The 15,820-nt window shown below is 30.2% G+C and overlaps 1 pseudogene; it reads left to right on the top strand.

Annotated features, from left to right (window-relative positions):
* The first annotated feature begins 11,511 nt into the window (after positions 1-11,511).
* Positions 11,512-11,628, top strand: LOC145249790 (5S ribosomal RNA; annotated as a pseudogene).
* Positions 11,629-15,820: the final 4,192 nt, after the last annotated feature.

Here is a 15,820-nt window from a genome sequence, read left to right as displayed (position 1 = left end):
TTTCAGGTCTTTGGGACCAAAAATTGACGGAGAAATTTGGTAGAATCTGCAAACGTCAACTCTGACCTTTCGGCAGCCAAATTTTCATCCCAGGACTGATTAAAATGCTTGCCGCATGTAGAAATCTGTTATGTATAAAATTTAAATGTTTTAACCCCAAATTACCTGAGCAGTTTGCTAGACACCGCAAAGGTCAGATCCTTAGAACTTTGACCCCTTGGCAGCTCAAATTTCCGACTCAAACCGATTAAAAAGCTTGCCCTTTTTCTGAATACCGTTTATGTTAAATAACAAATGTTTAGACCAGAAATTGGCTGAGTAATTTTGTAGAGACCGCAGGTCAAGTTTAAAAAAAATGACCCCAATTTTGACATTTATTGCTTTGGGCTCAAATCAAATTAAAATATTTGATCCATGTCTAAGTAACCTACATTTAAAATTTCAAGTGTTTAGACCAAAAATTGGCGGAGGAGTTTGGTAGAGTTTTCCAAGATCAAATTGTTGAACTTTGACCACTTGACAGCCAAATTTCTGGCCGAAAACTGATTAAGAAGATTTTTCCAAATCTCAATACCTCTCATGACAAATCTCGTCTCTAGACTGAAAATTGACAGTTATTTTGTAGGGAAATGTACACAGACACACACACATACACACACACACACACACATATTTGCACTTATATATATATATATATATATATATATATACATATATATATATATATATATAGTCTTAGAAGGTTTTAACCTTTAAAACTATATTAAAAAAAAACTTATTTAATTTTTATATTTTTTATAAATCGTTAGAAAACTATTTAGTCAGTAAGTCATTTAATAACCTGCAATCAATGTATCAACTTGCTCTCTTGAATTCACTACAGTACTAATGTAATTTAAGGGATCATCAGTTGTTAACAATGAAACGCTGCATCGGGGAAAATGTTACAGATATTAGATCTAGTTTCCTATTCTTAATTATTTTGGCTAGCCTATTCATGTTAAAAAGAATGAATTCCTTACCCGTGAGATTCATTTGTTTCCAAATTCAAAATTCATACTTTTTTAATTTACCAGTCTTGTATTTATAAGATTAGGATTAATCCATTTAACTACTTATCACCCCCACTATGATTAGTGCTTTATATATTTACATTTTTATTTATTGAAAATTAAAAATATATAAAGGTTAAAAATATTAATAAATATATACCTTTATATTTACATTTTTTTAAATTATTTTATTTAATACATTTTATACATTACTAATATAGTTTCGGATTTCCTTTATTAACATATTCTGGTTAATTTTATACGATTCAAAAGCATCAAGATACCGAACAAATGCTTTCTTTAACTTTTAAAATATTTTAGTTTTATCCCCCCCCCTGTTTTATCATCCTTATTACAAAGCTAGAAACTGGGATTATAAAATCTATTAATTTTAAAGTAACGCAAGCTATTCTCACGAACTCTGACATAATAGTTCCATAAAACATAAATACAGGGCAGGTACTATCTTTATTCGGCATACGAACTATTTGAAAGGGGAAAGAGTTACTTTATTTTATAATATTTTATAAATAATAATATTTTATAAAGAAAAATCCCATCCTCAATTTTGATATCTAAATCCAGAAATGTAGCCTGTTGTCCTCTATGTTCACAATTCAATTCTAACTCCTTTGGATATATAAGATGTTAATTTTTTTTTGAATTCATCGTTATCGTTTATACATATAAGATCATCTATAAATCTCCTACACCCATGAAAATTATGTTTTAGATATATCATTTTTCATTTCTGATGATATATATATATATATATATATATATATATATATATATATATATATATATATATATATATATATATATACTCGAGTCTATGTAAATACAGATTTGCCCAAAATGGTGCAGGATCTAATCCCATTTGGATACCTATCGTTTGGAGTAATAATTTATTTTCTATTTGAAAATAATATTCTTTAATAAGATGACTTATAAGTATTTTAAAAATACCTCTAGACACACTAGTTTTGCTGATTTTATTTTACACCAAGAAACTTTAGAGTTTGAGAAGTCTATATATGTACCTTTACCACCTTCAAAAGCTACATCTACAGTATGATTTAATTCTTTTATAAGTTTTTCATGTGGAATTTTTGTACACAGCGTACTAAAATCATAAGTCGCGATAGATTTTGCTTTTATTCTGGAATTTATGTTATCTAATTTTTCTTTTACTGGCTGTGAATTATTTACCACCCAAAATAGATTTATATTACTATAGAATTTTCTTTTCTGGTGGAAATCATTTATTTGGTTTATAATACATTTAAACACTTTGATATAGCTTTACTTAAAGGTTTAGTAATGCATGTCTTTGAACCTACAATAAACCTAGTGCGATGTATATTTCTGCAAAGGAAGTATACTGTATATACCTTCCGCCTCATTCTGTCCTAAATTACACTTAATTCCCGATGGATTACCATCCAAGAACGAGTGGATTTATTTTTAAACTTTATATTTTTCTCTATATTACTCTTCTTTTACTTTTTGTACGTAATGTGTCCTACTTTATTTACTTGTTAGAATTTCATTTTTGCATCAGAACTTTATTTTAATTTAAAATAATTTATTTGTTATAATTTAATTTATGTATCAGAACTTTATTTTAATTTAAAATAATTTATTTGTTATAATCTAATTTTTGTATCAGAACTTTATTTTAATTTAAAATAATGTATTTTTTTATAATTTAATTTTTGCATCAGAACTTTATTTTAATTTAAAATAATTTATTTGTTATAATTTAATTTTTGTATCAGAACTTTATTTTAATTTAAAATAATTTATTTTTTATAATTTAATTTTTGTATCAGAACTTTATTTTGATTTAAAATAATTTATTTGTTATAATTTAATTTTTGTATCAGAACTTTATTTTAATTCAAAATAATTTATTTGTTATAATTTAATTTTTGTATCGGAACTTTATTTTAATTTAAAACAATTTATTTGTTATAATTTTAATTTAAAATAATCTAATTTTAATTTTTTTAAAATTATTAATTTTAACAGATTATTTATGTTAAAAATTTGTAAAAGTTTTTAAATTTTTAAAATAATTTTATAAATAAAAATTATTCTTAGTATTTCATGATCTTATATATTCTTTTACCATTCATTGTACTTTTCTCTTCCTTCTCTCTTTTATCCATCATATCGACCCTCCTATAAAATATTTTTTTTTCAGTTTTAATCTAAAAGAAATTCCATTTCTAATCTATTTTTTTCAAAGTTGATGTTGTCTTTTTAACTTTATTGTTGTAGAATGCCGGCTTTTTCTTCTATCCTGATGAGAAGCATGTAGCTTTGAAATACCATAGCCTATAGAGAGTTCTCCCTTATTCCTCTTTCTGAAACCTTTATTGACTTGAAAATGAAATAAAGTTCATATGTAACTTTACACGTTATCTTCCCTGTCTCTGTCTGGCTGTCTCTCTGCCTGTCTCTGTCTGTCTCTGTCTGTCGCTCTGCCTCTCTCTCTCTCTCTCTCTATATATATATATATATATATATATATATAATTTAAAGGAGATTAGAACAATAGTCTAAAGAGCTAAGTGTATTTTAATGTAACAGTGAAATTACTAGTTTAATTAAAATACAGGAAATAGAAAGTGCTCGTTGTAATTTAGATATATAATAAGCTCGATAGTTAAATGTCCTAGAGCTAATTCAATATTAAGTAATGTGATTTACAATTTAAAATTCAAAAATTCAAAAAAAAATTTTTTAATTTAAAAATCAAATTTCAATCAAATTAAAAATCAGTTTCATAAGAAGGAACAACAACAAAATCAATTATCTGTACGATCGTTTCGGAAATCCGTGCTTTTTATTGTAGTATACATGAAGTTATGTAGAACAATTATATATAGTTTTTTTGGTAAGCACGGTCTCCTCATCAGCAAATTTAGGACGATTTTTATTGAATTTAAAAGACACCATAAATAAACCTAGCATTAAAAGTAAGGCAGATGAATCTGAAAAAATTGAAATAAAAGGTTTGGATTTAAAATTTATAAGAAAATTAATATGGGTTAGAGCTAGAAATGAGTAGAATATATATATATATATATATATATATATATATATATATATATATATATATATATATATATATATATATATATATATATATATACAAGCTCTTCATATATACGACGAATTCTTCATCTTCATCATCATCATCAATATAAATAAAATGAACTCATTTTTTCCCGTGGGATTTTGACCTTAATAGGATTAAAAATCAAGATATTTCATGCTAATACATTATGCACAAACGGCAGAACAATATCTGAGGTTTGTTATAGGCTTATTAGTTCTCAAATTCCTCGATAATCTTAGATTTCTATACTTTTTCTGCTGAGAAGTCACGGCCAAAATCGGTTAAGATCAATGGAAGTGGTAAAATATTTTCTCTCTTAAAAATTCCTCCTCCCCCTGCCACCACTTAACACCGTTTGGAGATCGTTCACAAGGAACAGTTGAGAAGAGAACACCGGTTTGGCTTCGTAGTTCTATCATGTTAAGTTATTTAAAATCACTAAACTAAGCTGCAGTGCTCTGTGGCGTAGTGGTTAGGTTGCTGGACAATTCACATTATATTTTCACGTTCGCGCCGACCTACCATAGTGTTTTTTTTTTTTTTTTTTTTTTCCTAAACAACTGGAATGGACTTTTCTTGGTGGCCGAACTGTTAACGTTGCAGATGTTTTTTTTTTTTTTTTTTTTTTTTTTCACACTTTATTTTCCTACTTTTACTCATGACTCCGGGTTTGATCCTTCCTACTTACCTACCATAACATTTTTTAAAACTCCCCCCCCCGTCCCGGAAACAAACACTCGGGCAACGCCGGGTACCCCCGCTAGTATATAATATAGAGAGAGATCGCTAGATAATAGATAAATGACGATTTGCATTTGTATAGTGTTCGATGCTTTCTTGGACACATATTTATATAACTTGAGATGATCACCTGTTTTTTAATATGTCATCAGCACGGTTACACTCACTTTAGTGGTCATCACGTATTATAATGCACGAATTTGGGGCAAAGTTCAAGCTTTGTAATGATCTGTTACTATGCGGTAGAATATTATGCCGCGTTTTTTTTTTCTTTTGTCTCCCTTTCTTATTGTTTTATCTATTTACATAATTTTCCTTTAAATTTATAACACGAACAAAAGAACAGGTTGTCCAACATTATTCGTTTGAGTTAATTAATTAGAAATAACATCTCTGAAGAAGTTTTATTTCTTCAGCCAACAATAAGAAGTCATCATTTCTTACATAAATGCAACAAGAGACTTCCGGTGTCACAACGTCAAAATAGGAAGTCGATGACTGGACGAGTCATTCATAGCCTCTGTTTTGTCTTGGGACATAATGGATAACTCTTATAAGTGTTCATGTTCTGTAATTGTGAAGCAAGAGTGTCAGAATCTCTAACCACCCTTCTTCTGGACTGGCACTGCTTGAATTCAGTGGCAAGAAATCCAAGACGATCAGAAAAAGAAATCTGACCGTGAAAATTGTTTCCTATGCACACGAAGGAGTAAAGTGAAAAGTATTTTTCTCTCTGATAAACGTGGTTGTTTTACAAGATGCAACCAGAAACTGGAGCTCAGCCGAAAACCTGTCATGAAAATAACGATAGAGAAGAGAAAGACTAGTAACGTCTATTCTGCGAGAAAAGGGCCGTAAGGAATGGAAGAGACAATTTCCCACTAGATTTCGTAGTCGATGTTCAATTCTGTCTTGAAAATACGAGTGCTTTTAGTGGCGCATCCTCAGCAGTAGTACTCCATACTTGCTTATATCCTACATTGTTCATGTTTGGAAAATTATAAAATTAATAGAAACTTCAAAAAGAAATAAACAAAATCAGAATAAATTACAGAGATTCGTCGGAAGCTTTTGTACAAGAATTATTCTTTTTCGAAATAGAATTGATTTATCATAACAAATCTGATTTACTGCGACATTTATCTTCAACTGAACGAATCTACTCGACATTTGCTCTTTTCTTTGCAGAAAAAAGATTAATTTAATCTGTTTCCGGGACCATTCATTCAAATACGTACGAATTATTTACGATTTAACCGTACATTTTTAATGAAATTTTATAAAGTAGAGATCGAAATTATTTTTTATTTTATTTTATTTGATGTCAAACCATTTTAATAACTGAAAGTATTGATCCAAACATAATATGGGATTCTATAAAATTTCAATTATTAATTTCACAAGTATTAAATCAAGTATAAAGTAAAAAAAAAATGCGAAAAATTCCACAGAAATAGGAATTTTAGCGCGCACGTTGCTATGATTTTGCTCGGCTAGATTTTTCTAAGGATGAAAAGAACTGCTGGGACGATTAATCGAAAATCGGAATAATCGAAATTTTTTTGATACATCGGAATTGGAAGGTGCGTAATTTCCGATAAAATTTTTTTTTTTTCATAGTATGTGCTTTATTTTATTTTATATTTTTAAATAATGTCGACCACCTGGTTAATTTTGGCAAACCAATACTTCAATTGTGGGTGGTGAACGCTTCGCAGACGGCTCAGTGTTACCTGCTCCTTTCTACTAAGCTCTGTCTCTGCCAGACGGGTGAGATTCTCCCCACGGTTACCGCAGATGCGTTTGATTCTATGATAAGACGCCGTGTCGCCTATAGTCATTCGTCTCATTGCCGCTTTGGCCGACTCATATTTTAGCGTAGGTTGTAGCGAACTTCTCTTTGGCTTGGACATCAGCCAATTTATAACCGATGATGCCGCAAGGATGAAGACACTAAGTGAAGGAAACTTAGTGCCCTCGTTGTTATTAAGCATCATTCACCCATTTCGTATAAATCAAATGGTTTTTGTTGTCATTCGTTTACCCGATATCTTTCTAGCTTGAATTCTTTCTAGAAAGTCATCGGGTACTCACGGAAAAACCACGTGAATATCTTCAATATCTGCAATATACATACTTTTGTAGAACAAACTGGATTTGAACTAGAGCCACCCAGTCAACATTATCTCCCTATTTTACTTACAGAAATACCCGACGTTGCTTGGAATTGAAAGAGGAATACTACTATATTCTTTTTTTATTATGTCGCCATATAACTTTTTTGTTGTTTTTACCGGCATCAACTGCTTCACTCTCTAATTAAGTCGGTATAAACTCAAATGCTGAAAACTCTGAATTAGTGTTTTTACATATGGTTCAAATTTCATTAAAAGCGATATTTGAAGTTTTAAAGGTTTTCAACCGTCATACATGTTTATTAAAAAGGGCACACAGAGATACTGTACATAAAATGGCATGGAGAGATTCGCGATCACTTAAATTGTCTTCTATAAATTTGATCAAAGGATACATCTGGAGTTTTAATCGGGGTAAATACATTTTTAGGACCACTCCCATTGTCTTCCCTAGGAATGTTTATACATACGAATTTAAGTTAATAAAAATAGGATATATTTAAAGTTTTAAGCGGGGGTATGTCATTATATTCTCTTAGGTGTACGTTAGAGATTCAGGGCCATATGCCAACAAAACTATGAAAAATTGAAGTCAAACAAATAAAAAAAAAGCTGTGAGACTTAGATGAAAAGGTTGAGTGTTATGATCGTCATCCTGAGAATATTGTCCCTTTTTTATTACAAGTAATCAATCAAATACAGGTAAATAAATATGGTCAGCACAAGTAAGAAATAAAGAAAGGAAATGAGAACAATGGTAATAAGACTAGCAGTGGAGTACAATTAGAAAAGCAACATTCACAAACAAACTAACCCATTTATAACGATATAACATAGTTCCAAAGTTATGCCACTGATTCTCCAAAGATTTTCTATGACATAATAGTTCTTTTAAATAACCGCCAGTGTTTATTTAAAAGATTGCAGACATAACATCTGCATTATAATGATTTTGATGCAAGTTTGTAATTTTTTTTTTAAAATATTATTTTAGTGACAAGGCTTGAAGCCATTTAGTGTAATGAGTTAACAAGAACGAAAAATGATTATCGCAAACACAGAAAATTTCCTATTGTCATTGGACAGACAAAGGCTGTGGGAAGGAGGGAAACAATAAACAGGAAGATAGTTCCACAAGCTTCTTGAATAGGAAACTATATTACAATGAAGTGCTAAAACAGCGTAGTAATAAAGACCACTAGACAAAGCCAATCGAGCTTGCACAAAGGAAGAAGAGAATAGATCAGACAATTCGGAAAAACATATTGATATGTAATCTATCCCGGGTTACGTCGTCATGCTGAAAATTGTGATTTTGCTGTGAAGGTGGGTTAGTGCAAGAAGAGTTCAAGGGTTAAGTTGCTGACGTATGTCAAACGCGATAGCAACCTGAAATAGATCTATTGGGTACGTGTGAAACAGGGCGTGGAAAGAAAGAAAGAGAAAGAGAGAGTATGTGTGAACGGGCTCTTGTTCCAGATCACAACTGTGATCTTTCAGGGTCGCTGGTAACAGGTATGAACCCTCACACACGCGTCGTGATCGCCTTTCACAGGGAATTCTTCGTGAGTTCTCTCGACGCAGCGGGGTCTGGTTGGTCGGTTTTAGCGTCGATTTCACCTTCGGGTTGATATGCCGTATCACGCTGGAAGTGAATAGAGTTTAATGCACACAAAAGAAAGACAAACTCAGAGTTCTCTATTCTACGAGTTCATTCAACTCAAATTTACGGAATATAATATAGCATATACAAATGTCCAATGTTGATTTCTTACAAACACACTATTGAATTTTGCTCTCCATGTTTTGCAGTGGCAACGGACGGTGAAGGATGGTACGACTCTTTGATTAATGTTAAATTCTCTCGAGATTCAGCTCAACTCACCGATTTTTGGCGCGGGCATTCGCTTATATAGTCGGGTGATAGGTAGGTTAGGTTATTCCCTAGACCCAATCACCAATCAATATGTCAGTCCCCGGGAGAGCCCCAATTGCTTGCGTGTGTGCTGGTTATTCTGTGAATGCTCACGGCTTCCAGTTCTCACGATCAGGGAGGTCAATCCTTGTCCCCATCGTCTGGCCCCAGAATCGAAATCATATTCGTGATGATTTCAAAACGCCATCGAATTGTCACTTTTTTTTTTTTTACAAAAAACACAATAAATTCATAACTTAACTCTTCCTTTCAGAAAGGTTACTCGCCGTTGCCCGGGAACGCAATAATGCTTAACAGTTAATACAAGCATAGTTGCCCGGCCTTATTCAGTGTTTCGGGGATCTTAATCTCTTCCCAATAACGTGAACGAGCTCTACCGCTCCCGGAGGCGGTCACGCCACACATGAAAGAAGGAGATGAAGATATATTTTGTATCGCAGGCAAGTAAGTCTGGTTTCCGATTTTAGACGGAGCAGACGTGTCGAGATTGGTGCAAAGATGCATCGCAGAAAGAAACGCAAAAAAAAAGAGTTAAGAACGGTCGATAAGAAAGAATGGGCACCGCAAAGACTGGGAAAGAATAAACAAAGCATTAACTAAAAGAAGCCTCCGACTTGTTATTTTGTGCATGCAGCTACGAGCGATGAAGACAAGAGTCAGAGAAAAGGTATGCCAATGTTTAGTTATACACACATGCACACACATACCAACTTAGGCGATAAGATATTATGACCATGACCATATATAGACACTATACTTATCACGATTACATGCATAGATACAAACAAAGAAACACATGCACTGACACATATCTATCACATATATGCATATCACGCGCGCACTCGTATAAAAGACACATGTAAGGAGATATACAGGCAACAGTAAAAAAACCCTCTTCCCGCTACACAACAATGTTCCATAGTAGTATTTATATAAAAAAAAATTGAGACTAGTAAAATCACATATGTGTGTGAGAGGTTGAAAAGACGACGAGAAGGTGGGAATAATCAAATTAGAAATACGTTTCTGCATCTTATCAACACAAATCAAATAGCACTAAGATTTACCAGCCAAATTATGACAAGAGTACTTCATACATGGTCTGATAGTAGATTTGTAGAGATCAGCTTGTGTAATTGAAAGATGCTGATCATCAGAAAATAAACATGTAAGAAATGAGACGAAGAATGGTAGAAGACCGGAGGCGGAATTCTTCCATTTGATACATCGACAGAATCAAACCTTGGTTCCATTTTCGTATTAAAAAAATGTTTCAACACTGAATGCAGACGACGGCTTGCTTGACATGGACATTTTACCGGCACATTGCAATTCATTAATTCCGAAGCTGGGACATCGATTTTCGAAACACCGAACATTACTGCTATAAAAAGGCTTACCCCTTTTCTCCATTAAAATTAATATTTCCTTGACCATCATGGCACTCCTTCTATTCTTAAAAAGAGGCTATATTTGATTGGTTAAAAATATTCTCTTTTACCAATCAACAGATATTTGATTGGGGAGGGGGGTGAATGGAAAAAGTGCTTATTCTTCATCGTTTTGGATGTAATTGCAGGTTAGTGAACACTTATTTTTCTTATTTTAAATGCGGTTTAATTAAATCTGAACGGTACAGAGAGCTGTCTATTTATAACGTTAAAAGAACTCTTCTCTTTTATCTGTAATTTATAATTTTCAAGATTAAATTTCAAATCGGCAAAAACATTTACACCGACCTGTGTTTTGTGTGTGAGGGAAAATGTATGCACAGTTTAGATTTGGATTTCTACACAAAACATCAACGAAACAAACAATAAAGACGTGTTTAAATATGTGTACCCGCATTTCATGTCAACCCCAAATTCTGGCTTTGTTTAACTTTCAGTTGACGAAAAAGGTTAGCGAGTGCATTGTGAGAACCCTTTCAAAGAAATCATAAACACAAATTCGTTTGACTATAATATTGTCATATGAACAAATTGAAGCATTGAAAAAGTAATTACATTATAAAAGGGATTCAAGTGAGCACCAAACACATAATCCGGTACAAAGAAGAGGTCACGCTGGCGTCAGCGGTTCCTTGTCTCGTGATATTGGTTAAAATTAGAGTTCTAAAGAAATGTAATGTTTTTTTTTTTTCATTTTTTAGAGGAATAGCATTCGTAATGTTATTCTGATAAAAGTAGTTGATTTGGGGGTGTGAACACATACTCATATGCACATGCACATATAAACACATACGTACAAACACACATACATACGCAAACACAGAGACACACGCACACACGAACACATATAAACGCACGAATATACATACGCACACACAGAAACGCTCTGACGCACACAAACACGCAGAAACGTACAGATGTACACATAACCAAACCTACTAACGCACGAATATACACGCACAAACATACACAGGCGTACACAAGTATGCAAAAACACACGCATGCCTCCAAGCATGCACGCATATACACACACATATATAAATAAGTGTGGTGCATAGTACTGAATAAGGACGGCACAATCACGTTGATACACCGGTTCTCGCCAGATCACCGAAGTTAAGCAACGTTGAGTCTGGCCAGTACCAGGTGGGTGACCATTTGGGAAGGCTAGGTGCTGTATGTACCTTCTGGGAAGGTTGGGCGTGGGGCCAGCTCCCTTACCCTCTAAACAGAACTCCTCGCTACAAAAACATCTACAAAAAGTTGTAGATGGCCTATGCCCCTACGGAGGCTCAAGAGCTATGGATGGATAGGTAGTATTGAATATCATATTGAAATCGATTTTGAAATTTCATATAAAGTTCGATATGTTTATATGTTTATATATTTGTATGCCAATGAATAATTCCAAAATCTATTAACAGATCATTATGAACTTTGGAACACAGTTAATATGCATGCGAGGTCATAATGTAGGCTATATTTAGTTTAATTTACTTTTATTTAAAAAAATGAGTAAACAGAGGATGTAAACCTTTCGTAAAAATTCAGGTAGCTCTGCTTTTTTTAATGGAATTTTAACACCCATCAACAAACATCCCATAAATTCCTGTTTCGTTTTTAGGGACATAATATAAGCTTTAAGTTCCAATTAAAAAAAATCAAATATTTCAGATTTGCATTAAATTTCATCCAAAGTTGTTAATACAAGTTAGACAAGATTATTCTTTAATTTTAAGTTTAAGAGTTCATAATATAGATTTCTTGTCCGGAAAAAAGTAATGCTTTTAATAAATTGTAGGGAAGTATGCTATTATATTGCCGAGAAGATGGTGATGTTCGTGCATCGCTTGTGAAGATGACCGTGATCGTTTAGTCGTTTTGGTTGTCCCTTCCGCAAGTATCCGATGCTTTTATAGAAAGATCTAACTAGAAAGATATCGGAGAAATGAATAACATCAATACTCATTTAATCGATGCAGAATAAATATAAAATGCTCAAAAACAACAACCACAACAATAACAACAACAGCCAATAAAAATGTGATACTATCAACGGCTCCCAAAAGTTTTAGAAATTAAAAAAAAAAAAAATAGAAAAATATAACAAAGAAAAAGAAAATAAGTTAATTAGCAGAATAAAAAATATAGGAAATTGTTCGTAAAGGAACACAAAAGAAAGCAAAAATAGGATTGTTAATCAACGTACGGCGGTTATTTTGGACAACAAGACCGGACAAATAGATCAGTATGTTAGACTTAATTTATAGAAGTTCTCAAATCCCTCTTTTTTCTCCTCACTCTCTCGCTCTCGCTCTCTCTATCTCTATCTCCCCATCTCTCTCTCACACTCTCTCTCTCTCGCTCTCTCTATCTCTATCTCCCCTTTTATTTTCCCCTCCCGTCCTTCCATCCTTATCTTCTTTTGTTCCTTCCTGGTTCACAGACATTTTCACAGATACATTTCTGAAAAAAAAAAAAAAGAAAAAACGTTTCAATTTCGCTGCAACCTTTTCAAGAATTAATCTTCACATTTCCAAATCACCTTAAATCCTAAAACTACAAAATCGGTTAATCCCTTCTTTAATATTGAAGACGACCAACAACGATTAAAATGAATCACAGTGATCGAATTTTAATCCTTCAACAATTTCTATCGACTTTAAAATTAGCCAGACTTCAATTATTTTATTAACTATGAAGAAAAAAAAATTAATCAAAAATTAATCATTTCATCTCCGTGGTCCTTAGATTTTAATATAATCGTATTTACTCTTAATATCCAAGCAGAAAAAAAACCGTTATTACCGTTATTCGATTTAATAAGGAATCCCATGTAAGGTTCAAAGATATATTCAGCAGAGATTCGGTAGAATAACATTGATTTGTTTATTATGTATGGATATGACTTTTAATTTACTAGTGAACACCTAGCGTTATCCCAGAACGAATAAGAAATGGAGAGGGGATTACTCTAGATAGGGTAGGTCGATTTTTAAATTCTAACAAGCCGCAGGAAATGTGTAAATTACTATAAAGAATAAATTGCAAAATATTTTTTTCCAAAAACTTTGTCATTACTCGAGGAAATGAATGTAAAGTCTAAAATAATCTAGAATTCTGTTACGATAAGTTACTGAATAATGTTAGCTGATAGAATTGAAACCAAGCATTAAAAGAAGATAAATGCAGTACACATATATGTAAGAGTATAATTTTATGTGCAATATTCATACTGTTCAATAAATCAAATAAACATTAAAAATTTTATTACTGAAAAATGGTGAATCTAAAATAGTAATCATGAATTGGGAATCATGTCCATTCCTTGTGGATCGTAATGAATTATCTCCCTTTAACAATGTATCTAGAAACGGTGAATTTCTATAACAGTTGATTCAATTATCCAAAATAAATTTTATATATATATATATATATATATATATATATATATATATATATATATATATTAAAAGTATTTAAAAATAAAACTATTCCAGTAATAACTCTTGTAAGTGAAGTCTGAAATCACATAGAATAACTATTGATATTTTTATTTTCTATAATTTTCTGTTTACGGATGTTCAACGCAGACAAGATGTCACGATATTGGTGCTCACTTATATAATATCTATATAATAAACACGCTAATTTGCTCCGACTGTTATTATCATGGCATCCTTTAAAAGAAGTGCAATATTTCAAATGGCTAATAAACATGTTATTTTAATATAAAAATGGTGGTACTGGTAAGGAAAACTATACTTAGTTTAAAACTATCACCATCGCAAATATTAGTCAATGAAAAACTAATCACCCCTGTTTATAGTCACTCTTAAAATTAAATTAAAACCATTTCCTCTCCAATAGTTTTCCAAACCCCAACAATTCGAGTCCTTTTTCGTTTAAACTTGGCTATCTTATTTTATAATAAAAAAGTCATGTTGAAAGTAGACTATTTTTTATAGATTATTTTAAAATAAAAAAATCTTCTAATGAATTGATATCTGCTATTTTAAATTTGTGTTGAATTTTCATTTGAAAAAGGTAATTGTTTTAAAATTAATTCTATTTTGTTTTAAAAGAAGAATTGGGGGAGTGTGCACATTAAAGTGTGCTATTTTTAAATAATAATTTTTAAATAATAATTTTTAAATAATAATTTTTAAATAATAATTTTTAAATAATAATTTTTAAATAATAATTTTTAAATAATAAGTTTTAAATAATAAGTTTTAAATAAATTAAAATTTTTAAATAATAATTTTTAAATAAAATTTTGTAATAATAATTTTTAAATAAATCAAAATTTTTAAATAATAATTCTTAAATAATAATTTTTAAATAATAATTTTTAAATAAATAATAATTTTAAAATAATAATTTTTAAATAAATTAAAAATTTTAAATAATAATTTTTAAATAATAATTTTTAAATAATAATTTTTAAATAAATTAAAATTTTTAAATAACGTCTATTTCAAATTAAAGAAAAGTTTTACGATATTTTTTTATTGTTTCGTGAATGTAAAGAATAGTTACAAAACACCCTTTTCTCCCCATATAATGAATGGTTTTATAAATAATAACGTTATTATTTCAGCACGGATCAATAAGTGCATAAGAATTTACCAAAGAAATTGTTTTAAATTCGTCGTTATTTGTTTTATTTTGTTTCCGATTCATTTTATTTATAATGAGTTTTAAAATTTTATTTATAATGAGTTTTAAAATTTTATTTATAATGAGTTTTAAAATTTAATTTATGAGTTTTAAAATTTTATTTATAATGAGTTTTAAGATTTTATTTATAATGAGTTTTAAGATTTTATTTATAATGAGTTTTAAAATTTTATTTATAATGAGTTTTAAAATTTTATTTATAATGAGTTTTAAAATTTAATTTATAATGAGTTTTAAAATTTTATTTATAATGAGTTTTAAAATTTTATTTATAATGAGTTTTAAGATTTTATTTATAATGAGTTTTAAAATTTTATTTATAATGAGTTTTAAAATTTTATTTATAATGAGTTTTAAGATTTTATTTATAATGAGTTTTAAACTTTTATTTATAATGAGTTTTAAGATTTTATTTATAATGAGGTTTAAAATTTTATTTATAATGAGTTTTAAAATTTTATTTATAATGAGTTTTAAAATTTTATTTATAATGAGTTTTAAAATTTTATTTATAATGAGTTTTAAAATTTTATTTATAATGAGTTTCATAAATTTTTTTATAATGAGTTTTAAAATTTTATTTATAATGAGTTTTAAAATTTTCCACTGCCTTGGAATTTATGATTTATATAAAAAAAATTATTCAGAAAAAACAAAACAAAACAAAAATTACCCATGAAAAAACAAAAACA

The sequence above is a fragment of the Euprymna scolopes genome, chromosome 28 (assembly GCF_053919585.1).
Source record: "Euprymna scolopes isolate OS-2025 chromosome 28, ASM5391958v1, whole genome shotgun sequence".
Lineage (NCBI taxonomy): Eukaryota > Metazoa > Mollusca > Cephalopoda > Sepiida > Sepiolidae > Euprymna > Euprymna scolopes.
Note: the sequence above shows the minus strand (reverse complement) of the source record. Positions and strands in the feature narration are given on the sequence as shown.